Source organism: Cervus elaphus, chromosome 33 (assembly GCF_910594005.1).
Source record: "Cervus elaphus chromosome 33, mCerEla1.1, whole genome shotgun sequence".
NCBI lineage: Eukaryota > Metazoa > Chordata > Mammalia > Artiodactyla > Cervidae > Cervus > Cervus elaphus.
This window is the reverse complement of record NC_057847.1, coordinates 47,081,282-47,094,637: the sequence shown is the minus strand read 5'-3', so window position 1 is coordinate 47,094,637 and position 13,356 is coordinate 47,081,282. Positions and strand designations below refer to the sequence as shown.

The following is a 13,356-nucleotide window of genomic DNA, read 5'->3' as shown; positions in this document are numbered from 1 at the left end:
AATAAAAAATTCTTAGGCAAAATTCTACCAAATGCACCAGCAATTGCTAGCAAGCAAACACAAGGATAATCACATAATCTACTGTTTTAAGTTTGAGAAAGCCCCACTCTGTGTTCCAGCCCTCCAACGTTCCCCTGGCATGAAAGGCTCACTCTGAGGCCAGAGCAACAAAGTTCTGACGGCAGGACATTACCTGCTCAGGAAAGGTAACAAGGCCCTCCATTAACCAAAGGAGTACCACAGTACCACACAGAGCTAAGTCACCTTGGGACAGAGCATGCACTCTGCACGTGTGCCAGTTTATCAAAATGTGGAGAAAGCTCGGTTATACAGATTATGAACTACAGATCTTAACATGCAAATGAAGAAAAAGAGCTTTACAGTGGGTTATGGAACAGATCCATCCAGAATCCTCTATTGTTTATTCAGTAAATACTAAGTTGAGGTCTATTTTTATTATATTCTAAACGAAAGTTTCTGAAAGTCATGGACCTACCAAAGAGAATTTCAAATGAGGCAGGGTAAATATTTACTTGACATTCCCCACGTCCTTACCACCATGCTAAGAGTGATTCAATATACAAAAGAAATATGATATTTTTCCTACTTTCAAAGAGCTTATAATCAAAATGAGGCAAAGAAACACAAGTGCAGTAATAGCAAAAGACTAATATTCTAAGTATAAACATGTATACAAAATTTGTGTGCAAAATTTACAAATGCTTTTGAAAACCATGAAGAAAGAAGGTGAGGTTTTTCAGGGGAAGTCTCAGGCAAAAGGCAAAATCTGAGCATAAACCTTAAAGAATAGTAGGATTTAGACGGATTGAGGAGCAGACGTTCCCAAATCTGGATTTGATGTTGGAAGAAGTAGGATGATGTCTCGCTGGAGTGATTTGAGTTGGGAGGCTCGATATGAATGGGTACATGGTAAGCTGAATAATGACTCACTGAAGAGGATCATGACCTAATCGCTCGAATCTGGAACAAGTCAGCAAACATCATAAAAAGGACTTTGCATACGTGACTATGTTAACGAACTTGAGGTGGGGAGATTATCCTGAACTATCCAGCTGGGCCCAATGTAACCACAGGGTCCTTATAAGAGGGATGCAAGAGAGTCAGAGCCAGGGACTCAGAGACGACAAAGTGCAGAGTGACGTGGCACCATGGGCTAAGGAGTGAGTGCAGTCAAGCCTTTAATTTTATCCCCATAAGACACACTTCGGATTTCTGACCTCCAGAATTACAACAGTCTGTGCTGTTTTAAGCCACTGAATTAGTGAGAATTCATTATAGCAGCTGGAGAAAGAAATGGCAACCCACTGCAGTACTCTTGCCTGGAAAATCCCACGGACAGAGGAGCCTGGTAGGCTACAGTCCATGCAGTCACGAAGTGTCCAACACGACTGAGCGACTTCACTCTCACTTTTCACTTTCATGCATTGGAGAAGGACATGGCAACCCACTCCAGTGTTCCTGCCTAGAGAATCCCAGGGACGGAGGAGCCTGGTGGGCTGCCATCTATGGGGTCACACAGAGTCGGACACGACTGAAGCAACTTAGCAGCAGCAGCAGCAGGATTACAGCAGCAATAGGAAACTAACACAGGGTAAATGTGATGAGAGCCTGAACTCAAGAACTCCTGGATTTCCCTGGCTGTGCACTGGTTAAGACTACATACTTCCAATGTAGGGGGTGTGGGTTCAATCCTTGGTTGGGAAACTAAGATCCCACATGCTGTCAAGCATGGCCAAAAAACAAAAATCAGGCTAGTTACAAGATTTTTTCCCTAGGTAATGCAGAAGAGACTCACTAACTGAGAATGAATTGTCAAGGTCCTGTCCCATCAGACAAACCTGCAGGTTTTTAGGTCTATCTTCTCTCTCAAGGACTGCATTAATGATTTTTCCAGAGACTTCTATTTCTACAGTAAAGCTGTTATCTCAAGCTTATTTGCTGCCAGAAAACTCAGAACCCTGATAAGAACCAACTAAAAGCCCATATACATTTAGAACTTGAAATCCTGTTTACAGGAACATGCTTTGGGAAGCTCTTTATTCTTTTAGTGAATTCAGCAGAGTCTTGCACTGAGGGGAAATTATGCATGCAGTCCATAATCATGCAAGAGACTTCAAATATGTGACCTAAAAATTTAAGTCCAAAATTACACAATGAGAAGATTTAATTTGCCTTTCACTTACACTCTGTCATAGTCTAAATTTAAAGAGTCAAAATTTTAGTTACACAAAAATACAAAAATGGAACAGATTTTCATAGCTGAGCCCAAAACTTCAAAAAGACACCATATCATACGTAAAATGTGGAGATGTTTGCAAATATCTTATATAAGATGTGTTATACAATGTGACTTGTTTTCCTGATTACCATAATTACCAAGCCTAGGAAAATATAAACACAAAAACGTAATAGCACCAGAGAAAATGGACGGTTGGTTTCGGTTACAGCTTCTAGATTGGTAGTCTTACCAATCACTTTCCGTGTGCAATCCCACTTTAATGGTACAAATAACATGACAAATCTTTCTTCCCATTTGACCTAGACCTACCAAGAAATCTAGGTCCAATCTAAATTTAAAATGAAGGAGACTAGGCAGCACCTTCTAGAGAACACTGAATCTCACTAGGATAGAATCAGTTTTTTTGAATGGCAAAGTTTCTAGGCGCTCTAGAACTCAAACAACTTAACTCACTGAACCCTACGGTACCATGTTACAAGTTTCAGTTAAACCTTGAAACCTGGGCAAAAGTAAATGCTGACCCGGAGGAGGTTGCTGAGTTGTGATACGACATCTCAGGATCACTGAGCACAGAACTGAACATCTTTATGCTCCTTTACTTAACCCACAACTACTCCTTGAACAGTTCTGAGGCATCCTGAAGTGATTAAATGATAGTTTACATGTAAACTCCTTAGCACAGTGCTTGATACAGAGTAAGTGTTCAATAAATAACAGCAATGTGGAATATGATAATGACAGCGATTACTGGCATGAAGATAGAGGGTTGTGTCTGAGCCTGAATAAACTAGACTCCCTTACTACCCACCTCCAAGAGAAAAAGCCTTCAGCCTAAAGGGAAAACTTCCATAATGGCCTCTGGTCACTGGAACACAACTGAGCTCTTTCCTAAGCTACCTGGCTGCCTTAAATACCATGATGGTTCTGTCTCTACTGTTTCAGGACTTGAGAGTTGGTCCAGTACTATATGGCACAGGGAACTCTGCTCCATGTTGTGTGGCAGCCTGGATGGGAGGAGAGTTTGGGAGAGAATGGATACACATATCTATATGGCTGAGTCCTTTGGCTGTCCACCTGAAACTATCACAAATTGTTAATTGGTCCAATGGGCTTCCCCTGTGGCTCAGCTGGGAAAGAGTCAGCCTGAGATGCAGGAGACCCAGGCTCCATCCCTGGGTTGGGAAGATCCCTTGGAGGAAGAAAAGGCAACCCACTCCAGTATTCTTGCTTGGAGAATCCCCATGGACAGAGGAGCCTGGCCGGCTGCAGTCCACTGGGTCTCACAGAGTCGGACACAACTGAGTGACTAACACTTCACTTATATTCCAATATAAAATTAAATTTAAAAAAAAAGAAAAAAACAGAGTTGGCCCAGGAGAAGCTACCAATTCAACCCTAAAAGGCTGCAAGAACTAACAGGCTTACTTTCTCATCTCTCTCTTGTTCACCATAACCCAATATGTGTGATAAATTCAAAGATGCATGATCCAGATCACTCTTCAAGGGAGAACTTTCTCCGCATCTGTGATCAGCAGACAGTCTCCAACTGCTAGCTCTTTCACAGTCTGCCTCCACTCAAGAGAGCTCTCTTACTGTAGATAATGCCTATTCTGTGACTGAGCAAAGAGGGGGTATAAAAGCTTGACCATTTTGGCCCAACACAGGACAACTCTGCATCAATTAGCTTCGAGTTGGCCAAGGTTTTATCAAGCCCGCATCAAAGTCCAAATATGTTCTCTGCCCCTGCTCATTTCCTTTCTCAGGTGTTAATCCCTAATATGTTTCTGCAGCCCAAACTGACTTTCATTGTATAGAAGGTACCATAAGGGAGGAAAGGAGAGGATGAAATAAAAGAAGACTGTCAGATTCCCAAAGTTGTATAGGCAAGAAACAGGCCAATAAAACTACTCATCTGCAAATACATGCTATCCCTCATGAAGATGGATGACTCCAAGGGGAGAGCTTCAAGTCCAGAGGGTGGAGGTGCGAACCGCAGAGAATTATTCCCAGGCCTTGAAACCTAATTTCATGGATGGATGAATCTGCATGGATGTATTTCGAAGTTGCCTGGGACTGGTGACTCCTTTATTCCTTCCATTTTCTCCCCTTTTGAACCGGAATGTTTATATCTATCCCATGCCTATCCACCATTGTTTTGGGGGAGCAGGTATTAATAATCTGTTTTTCCAATTTCACAGATTCACAAATGGAGATGAATTGTGCCGCGTGACTACCCAGAACCTCATCCATAACTGATGAGATTTAGGACTTCTGAGCTGATGAGATTTATATGAGGTTTTTGGACTTGGAGTTGATCTGCAATGGGATAACACTTCTGGAGGTGCTAGTGAATGTATTTAACATGTGGGACATAAGTATAAATTTGAAGGGTATAGACAGTAGACCATGATAGAACAGTGGCCCCCAAAGATGTCCCTCCTAGTCCCCAAAATCTACAAATATGTTATAAGAAAAAAGCCACTCTGTAAAGACGATTATGCTAAGGATCTTAAAATGGAGGAATTGTCTGAACAGACCCATCACAGAGCTCACAGCAGCAACAGAAACTAATATAAGTGCCCACCCAGGACACTTTTGAAAAATTAGCTGGATCTAAGAGCTTTATGTTAAATAGTTGCATGAGATCAACTGATTTCTGAATGGGAATCACATTTTTTTTTATAGAACTGACTTTAATCAGTAAAGCATTAAAATTTAACATAACACTCTGGGTACATAATATTAATTAACAGATTGTATCAGAATAAAGTGTCTGCATATATTTGAGACTGTATTTTCTAACTCCAAGCCAATTATTGGCACCCTGCCAGCACCATACTACCTCTAGAAAATGGTCAATTACAAACCTGGATATCTCTACCAAGAGGGTTGGAATCTAGTGTCCAAGTGCAAAGAGGAATCAGAAGTCTGTTCAACAGAGAATCACTGTCAAATCTTTCCAAGAAAATGGAGGAACAATTTACCTTCCTGTCCAATCCAGAATACCAAATAGAATGGGGAAAAAAAGAAAGTGGAAAAAAAAAGCAAGTAACTTTTCTTTTTCTAATAGTGTAGGAGAGGGACCTGGCATTTGTTTGGATTTTCTTTTCATTCTGAGCAGAAGGTCCTGGCAATAAACATCTGGAAGTTTGCCCATTATGAACTGTTTGGTTTCTTTTCCCCTGTTTCATGAGGCCATGGTGATATTATACTCTTGGAATTCCTCCTTTCATCTGCTTCCTTTCCCCTGACAGTTCATAAAGGATGGCCACACTGGGAATGAAAGCTAAGCAGTTACTCTTAAAATATCAAGAGAATTTAGGTTCTGTATACCAGAAAGATAATTTTTTTCTAAGTTGTAGTAGTTTCAATTTTCTGGGGCAGCACCCAAACTCCCATGTGGTCCTATAAGATCTGATCTAATAACTCCAAGGAAAAAGGTCCACTAACCTGACACAAAAATTGCATATAGGCTTTTTTGTGCTGTTATTCTTAATAAAAATGGTTGTCATGTATTGGTTTTATACAAAGGGCTAAATTCTCTTTGCACACTCTCTATATATACTCTTGTTTAACTCTCCCCAGAACATTTTAGATGTTACTGCCTCTGCTTTATACATAAGAAACGAGTTTTAAAAACTTAACAAATGCGTGCTGATCTCTACTGTTAATTAGAGGACATAGATGCAGGATTAGAACACTGGCCTAACTAAGCCAAGGATCCACAGGCTTAACCATTATTTACCTACTGCTTCCCTTCATTTCTGCATGAGAAGCAAGCAGTAAGCTTAGGATTTAAAATATTCAACAGGATAATGTTTTATTACATTAATTTGATGGGAAAAGTTCTTCATAATTCCTGCTAACCCCTGACCCTTCTCTGCATCTGGAGCTCTGAAAAATTTGGGCACGTTTATGCCATATGCAATTGTTATTGAAGATTATGTGCTGGTCTTCCTATCAGACCAGACAGACACCACAGGCTTCATGGGAGAGATATTAGATACTGTGATATTTTCTTAAGACGGTGGCCTGCGCACATCTCTTTCGTCTGAGTATGTCCCAGGGTCCCCAGATTTATAAAGGGTTTTGAAAGGACAAAGTACATGTGCTTTTGTCCCCAAATAGAACCTGTGAAAGTGGCAAGTGTCCTAGAGAAGTCTTTCAGAAACTTCCATGACGAACATGGCGTAGGAGAAGTAAAGCCAAAGTGGCCAATCAGGGTGAGAAAGCCGGAGATGGAGACGACAACCTCTGGGTCCTTCCCTTATTCCAAGAGGTCTGGCCACCCTGAGGAGAGGCAGCTCTGGAGGGACCCTGCGAGAGTTTGTCCAACAACATGACTGTCATCTAGAGGACAAACAGACAGGAGAGAAGATGGAAGCTGTCTTTCAGGATGTCTGACTACAGAGGTGGCAACCAAAGCCAGCCCCTGCCTCACCATAACCACCTCCCACTCAGCAATTCTATTGGATTTAGACCCTGCTGTGCAGATGGAGGTAGGAAAATCCAAAACTAAGTTTATCTTGAACTGTTTGTCTCAGCACAATATGAGATTATACTCAGTTGAATGACATTTAGTTTCTGATATCTATGACAGGGGATTCCCCAGTGGCTCAGTGATAAAAGAATCCACCTGCAATGCAGGTCACGGGGGTTTGATCCCTGGGTCGGGAAGATGCCCTGGAGAAGGAAATGGCAACCCACTCCAGTATTCTTGCCTGGAGAATTCCATGGACAGAGGAGCCTGGTGGGCTACAGTTCATGGGATTACAAAAGAGTCGGACACAACTTAGCAACTAAACAACAACAATAGAATGGAAACTCAAAATATAAATTAAATTATGAAGGGTATAAGGAAGGAAAAAGATAATTCCCCCTCTACCCTTCTGAGCTCCTAGTTAGAGCTCTGTAATAAAAGACAGACTAACAGGAGAAAAACAAATAGACATATGTACTCATATATGCCTGGGAGATACCAAGGAAAAGTGAGTAACTCCCCAAGATGGCTTAAAATCCAAGATTAAAAGCCCATCTTAATTGGGAAAGGGGAAGGGGCACGTAAACCTCCTGGGGCAGAGTAAATAAATGATTTTTAAGCGAGATGAATGGGCCCTTGAAGAACAGCTGGGAGGCATAAAAGTTCAAGATAAAGTTTGTCTGGGTGTGGCGCTAAACTGTGGTAAGAGTCGGTTTTCCTCAGTCGATGAAACTCTCAGGGAGGGGATTTATGACAGTTGAGTTCCTTTGGGAGGATCTGTCTTTAAGCAGAAAAGGGGAGTTAGGAGAAAGCCTCTCCCTGCATTTGCTGCTTTTCAAGTACCTACAGCTCAAAATAATCAATAAACCAAAGCAGCGTATCCTGAGGTAGATTGTCCTAAACTCCTACAGTCACAGTTTGGAGTGAAATATCCTGCTACCCTGCAGGGGAAAAGATGAGATTTTCTTATACACATGAGCTTGTAACCTAAGAAAGATGCCTTAGTCAAAAATGATCATCAATTAGATCATAAATATAAATTGTGAGAAAATAACGTCTGCGTTTTTTATTTTTACTTTTAATGAAAATTTTCAAGCTACTCACAAAAGTAGAATAATATAATGAACTCCAGTTCCAGAAATTATCAAGATACTGTCAATCTTATTTCATCTATTATTACACACACGCATACACGCACACATACTTTGCTGTGGAATATTTTATAATGAATCATAGACATCACATAATTTCAAGCAAAAACTCTTCTGCATGTATCTTTAGTAGGATTTAAAAGGAATTTTTTAGCATTACCAAGATACCATTATCACACCTAGTAAAATTAACAATAGTTCCCTAATGTAACATTTATGCCTGTTCAAATTTCCCTAGTTGTGCCACAAACATCTTTTTTCAGGCTGGTTTCATTGAATCAGAGCCCAAACAAGGTCCACAGGCTGCATTCAGATAATAGGTCTCTTAAGTCCCTTTTAATGTGTAAAAATTTACTCTCTAAAATCTGTCATCTTTAATTTTCAAATACACAAATAATCACATCTCTGGACTGAGATGAGCACTAAATTCACAAGCTTACAGGCTGATCTAAATGTGGGCTGGAGTTGTGCTCTAGCTCCAAGACAAACAATTCATCAGAAAGGGATCTGGCGCCCTCTAATGCTTTTTTGAAATTATCACTGTTTCTGATTCTCAAACCAATTAAGAAACAGAAAAATAATCCTGATGATGGAACTATTGTTCCATCTGTTCAACTTTGTAGATGCATGTTTCTTATATCATACTACTATAAGAAAGGAATTATTTCTTCCTTTTGATAATGAAAGTTAAGTTACTGAATGCCAAGTACAGAGTCAATTCCTCATGATATTCTCTGTCATGGAAGATCACAGTTCATCATTCAAAGTAACATTACCATTTACAAAGTAACATTTACAGAAGAATATCTTGCCGCTATTTCCCAGATACCCCACTGTTTTAACAGCACCTTTCTTTCAAACTGCTATTGTTTTGTTCTATACATTACTGTACTTGAAGGGTTCATAGGTGTTTCTCTAAAAGATATAAGACATAGATGTCTTATAGTTGTTTTTGAAGTTGCATAGGATGATGAAATATATAACAGAGGAAAGAGATACAATGAAAGAAAAACAGATTATAACAATCCTTAGAATTGGGAGATAGTAGCAGGCAGCACCAGAAGAGAGATATAGATGTTATTTATCAACATGTGCTAAATCAATATATTTGAAAATAATAATTGATTATACAGTGCTATAATTGATTTTTAAAAAGGGCAAGAAAAGATACACCTAATCAAGAAAGACTTGTTTGCCTTGGATAATTTTCACATCTCTGAGTTAAGTATGTGGATAAGCATGCATTTGCTGCCAAAACATTAAGCTTTAAACATATTTTTGTTTATGTGTAAAAACTGTCATTGTTCTGCCATAAGCCACTCTTTAAAATGCATTCCTGAAAGAAGAGTGTAAAGCTGAATTAAAGTGAAAAAGAAGCAAAGCATAAATTATACCCATTCTCTAGCATTGAAACATGTATATTACCATGCGTAAAATAGATAACCAGTCCAAGTTCCATGCATAAAGCAGGGCACTCAAAACCGGTGCTCTGGGACAACCCAGAGGGATGGGATGGGGAGTGAGGTAGGAGGGGGATTCAGCATAGGGGAACACATGTACACTCGTGGCTGATTCATGTTGATGTATGGCAAAAACCACCACAATATTGTAAAGTAATTAGCCTTCAATTAAAATAAATAAATTATACCCATTCTCTTAAATAGTTGAACAACCCCCACACCCCAACAAAGTCCTTCATATAGAAATTCTCAGAGTAGCAATAACTTAACTATTCAAGGCAGGTCTCTTAAACATGTGAGAAATGTTTTCAACTGTGTCAAGCGAATGCCAAATTTAGGAAAACACTGCCACCTTCGAATTGTTCACAAAAAGCTAAGGTTCAACAACAAAATCCAATATAATTTTGATTAAACACGAATTCAATCTCCAGCCCAGCTCAAACCTGACTTGACTGCAGGCAATGTTGATTTATTCCTCACTCTCCAATGAAGCCTCAGGTTTTATTCTAGGAATGATAGAAACAGGACCAATAGATAATGTTTTTAGTGTTTTCATCACTCTCTATCAGGGTGACCTTGGTTTCAACTGGATAGCTCAGATCTTGGGGAAATGGATGAGTGTCTGATTGTTTTATTTTTGCAATTACATGTTGAAGGGAATGAGAGCAAGACAGTGGATAGTCCCACTACAGTTCATTCTGAGGCCAGAATGAGGAATTTCCTCCACAGCTGGGTTCAAAGCAGAGACACAGGACTGAGGATAGTGGAAGGCTGCCCATGGTGGAGGGTTAAGTTGCACAGTCATATATCTGGGTTACCTTCCCACTCTAGGCCACTCCCCCACTGTCCCACCCAAGCAAATGTCAATGAATGACAAGAAAGTGACATCCCCCAGGTTGCTTCCAGCCCAGTGAAGAACAGCAAGAGGGCCAGCGCTGACCCCATGGAAACTAGGAGAGCCTGGTCCTTCCTTCCAGACGGACCACTTCTGACTCATCCTCCTGACACAATGGGCACATCTCTGGGCACATCTCAGGAAAAGAGCTGTCCAGACTATCAGTTCTCATTATCGGGGGGTAGTTATGTCCCATTAAGCTGCCCTAAACACTGAAACAACTGATGGTAGTGAACCATAAGGAGCTTCAGTCCTGTCTGACTCTTTGGGACCCCCAGGGACTGCAGACAGCCAGGCTACTCTGCCCACGGGATTCTCCAGGTAAGAATACTGGAGTGGTTGCCATCCCCTCCTCCAGGGGATCTTCCCAGCCCGGGGATCGAACACGCGTCTCCTCTGGCTCCTACACTACAGGTGCATTCTTTACGCTAAGCCACCTGGGAAGCCCGACTGAACCTTGACTTCCAGGCAAACACAGGGTTAGATTCCTGGTCACAAGACCTTCATCAACACATCAACACAGAACCTTGTGTTACACGAGCTTCTGCTGAAAGCCACCTAGTTTCATATATGCTATTGATTCATTAACACTGAATTCGTATCCAGTATTTAAGTCATGCCTGAACGAAGTTCATCAACCACACGCCTTTTCTCAGCAAAGCCCATGGCAGCCTTCTGACATCTACAGACACTACACAGCACTGCAGCCACTTTAAAGGGCAAAATCACCCCCAAAGAGCACAGACACGTGAAAACCACGGCACTGAATACCGTACAGAAGACACCTGCCGACAGTGGCAGAGCTGAAATGGAAAACCTGTGCGCCACCGTGTCCCCGCCCAGCTGGGAACAGGCCAGCCGGGCCACTCAAACTTTGTGAGCTTGCGCGCACCTTCAGGAATGGGGGTTGCACATACATTTTATGGCATGGACGAATTTGTAAATACAGAATCCACGAATAATGACAACGGACTGTGTTTGAGAAGAGCAAGCTCCGTTCCTAAAGAAGCATCTCCCCAGGAGCTGGCCTACCTTGGAGCGAACTGAAGACCGCCAAGTATGACACCAGCCAGCCCTCCTTTTTCACCCGCAGAAACTGTTACGGGGCCAGTGACGGGCACTGCTCTTGACCACCTGGATGACAAGGGTCGCTCTTACAAAAGAATGTGGCTCAAATTCGGGCCCGCAGGAGAAGACATGGCGGCTCTCACGCATGCGCCCTCGAAAGAATGCGCCTACACGCTGAAACAGACATTGCGTCAATGCCTGATTGAGTGGAGACGGAGACCTATCTGCAGACCAGTGAGCATAGCCCAAGAAACTCTCCTCATCATCAAGGACTCCTTTCCCAAAAACCTCAACATGCTCTGTCACTTGCTATAGCTTGCATTTCCTGAATTGCAGTTCCTCGGCTATGCCCGAATAAATTCCGTTTCTGGTGATGTGAGTTTGCCTCAGTTTACCTCTTTATTTAGGTTGACATACTGAAATGACAGACCTCTTTGGATAACTCATTAATTAACCAGGATGAACTCCTCTGGCAAACTGGGCGGGCTTACCAGTTGGCTTTGTTTCAGGTATGACCCTCCTGGTTGAGAAAGTATCCCTGGGATTTTAGAGTCAGAGACAGTGAGGACCTCAGAAAAAAGAAGAAAGGCCTTCTCACAACGGAAAATAATAATAATAAGGATTAGAGTCATTCATTTAAACAATTTTAAAGAGTTCCATTTTATACCCCCATGTGATGGAACAGAATAGATCAGTTTAAAAAGGTTGTAAGCAAGGTTTTCCTGGTGGCTCAGTGGTAAACAATCCTCCTGCCAATGCAGGAGACACGAGTTCCATCTTTGGTCCAGGAAGACCCCACGTGCTTTGGAGAAACTAAGCCTATGGGTCACAAGTACTGAGTCGGGGTTCTGGAGCCAGAGAACCACAACTGTTGAGCTCAGGTGCCGCAATTCCTGAAGCCAGAGTGCCCTGAAGCACTGTGCTCTGCTTGCAATGAGAAGCCGGTGCATTGCAGTGAAGATAACCCCTGCTTGCAGAAACTAGAGAAAAGCTCACACAGCAAAAGCCTGTGCAGCAGCAAAGACCCAGCACAGTCCAAAATAAACAAATATTAACAAATATTTTAAAGGGGGTCTAAAGCAGTTTGCTGTGTACAGTGGTTGATGACATACAGCTAACTGCAGACATACATGCCAGTAGTCCCTCTTCACGTGCCCACTTCCCCAATCACAAAAAGGAAAAAAAAAAAAATCCGAAGGGAAAATATGAGAACTACCAGAATGTATTAGCTGGTCCAAGGCCCCTGGAGGCTAAAAGCTGCAGAAAGTCACGTCCCTTAACAGATCTCAGCTCTCTTACGGGGTGAGAGGTGGAGTCGCCTATTGTCATCAGCCTGGACAGAAACCACTTCTTCTTTCCCTGGGGCTTGGAAAATATTGAGACATTCTGATATTCCCTCCCAAGATTATGCTGTGAAACAATGAATCCTGCTTCAGTTATACATTTGTACCTCTGGGGAGACAAAAGAGGGTGTTCTCTTTTATAAGAGATATTTTATAACATCAAGCAGTGCCTTCCCATGCTGCTGTTTAGTCATTAAGTCAAGTTTGCCTCTTTGGGACCCCCATGGACTGCAGACAGCCAGGCTCCTCTGTCCATGGGATTGCCCAGGCAAGAATACTGGAGTGGGTTGCCATTTCCTTCTCCAGGGGATCTTCCCGACCCAGGGATCAAACCCATGTCTCCTGCACAAGCAGGCAGATTCTTTACCACTGAGCCACCTGGGAAGTTGTTCCTTCCCATGTCCCTCCTATTACAGATAAAGGCTTGAAGCAAAAGCAAATGTAAGGAAAACTGTTCAAATCATCTTACTATATTTATTCTGAACCAAGGCAAATTCTTTCCTCTGAGTGACAGGTGTGACAGAAATGGCTCTCATTTACTACAGGGAGCCAAGCCTGGATTGGAAATTTCATTGTATCAGGTCAAAACCTTATGAGGTCAGAGTTATTATTCCCATTTTATAGACGTGAAAACTGAAGGCCCAAAGTCATCAGTCAGTAAGTAGCATTGCTAAAATTCGATCTTGGACTATCAAGCTG

General features: G+C 41.8%; 1 long non-coding RNA gene across 1 annotated transcript in view; it reads right to left on the bottom strand.

Annotated features, from left to right (window-relative positions):
- The window catches only part of LOC122688557, a 253,942-nt gene extending 242,579 nt beyond the window's left edge, over positions 1 to 11,363 (bottom strand). The window contains exon 1 of the long non-coding RNA XR_006339503.1: positions 11,279 to 11,363. This is a non-coding gene — a long non-coding RNA (uncharacterized LOC122688557). The remainder of the gene's footprint in view (positions 1 to 11,278) is intronic.
- Positions 11,364 to 13,356: the final 1,993 nt, after the last annotated feature.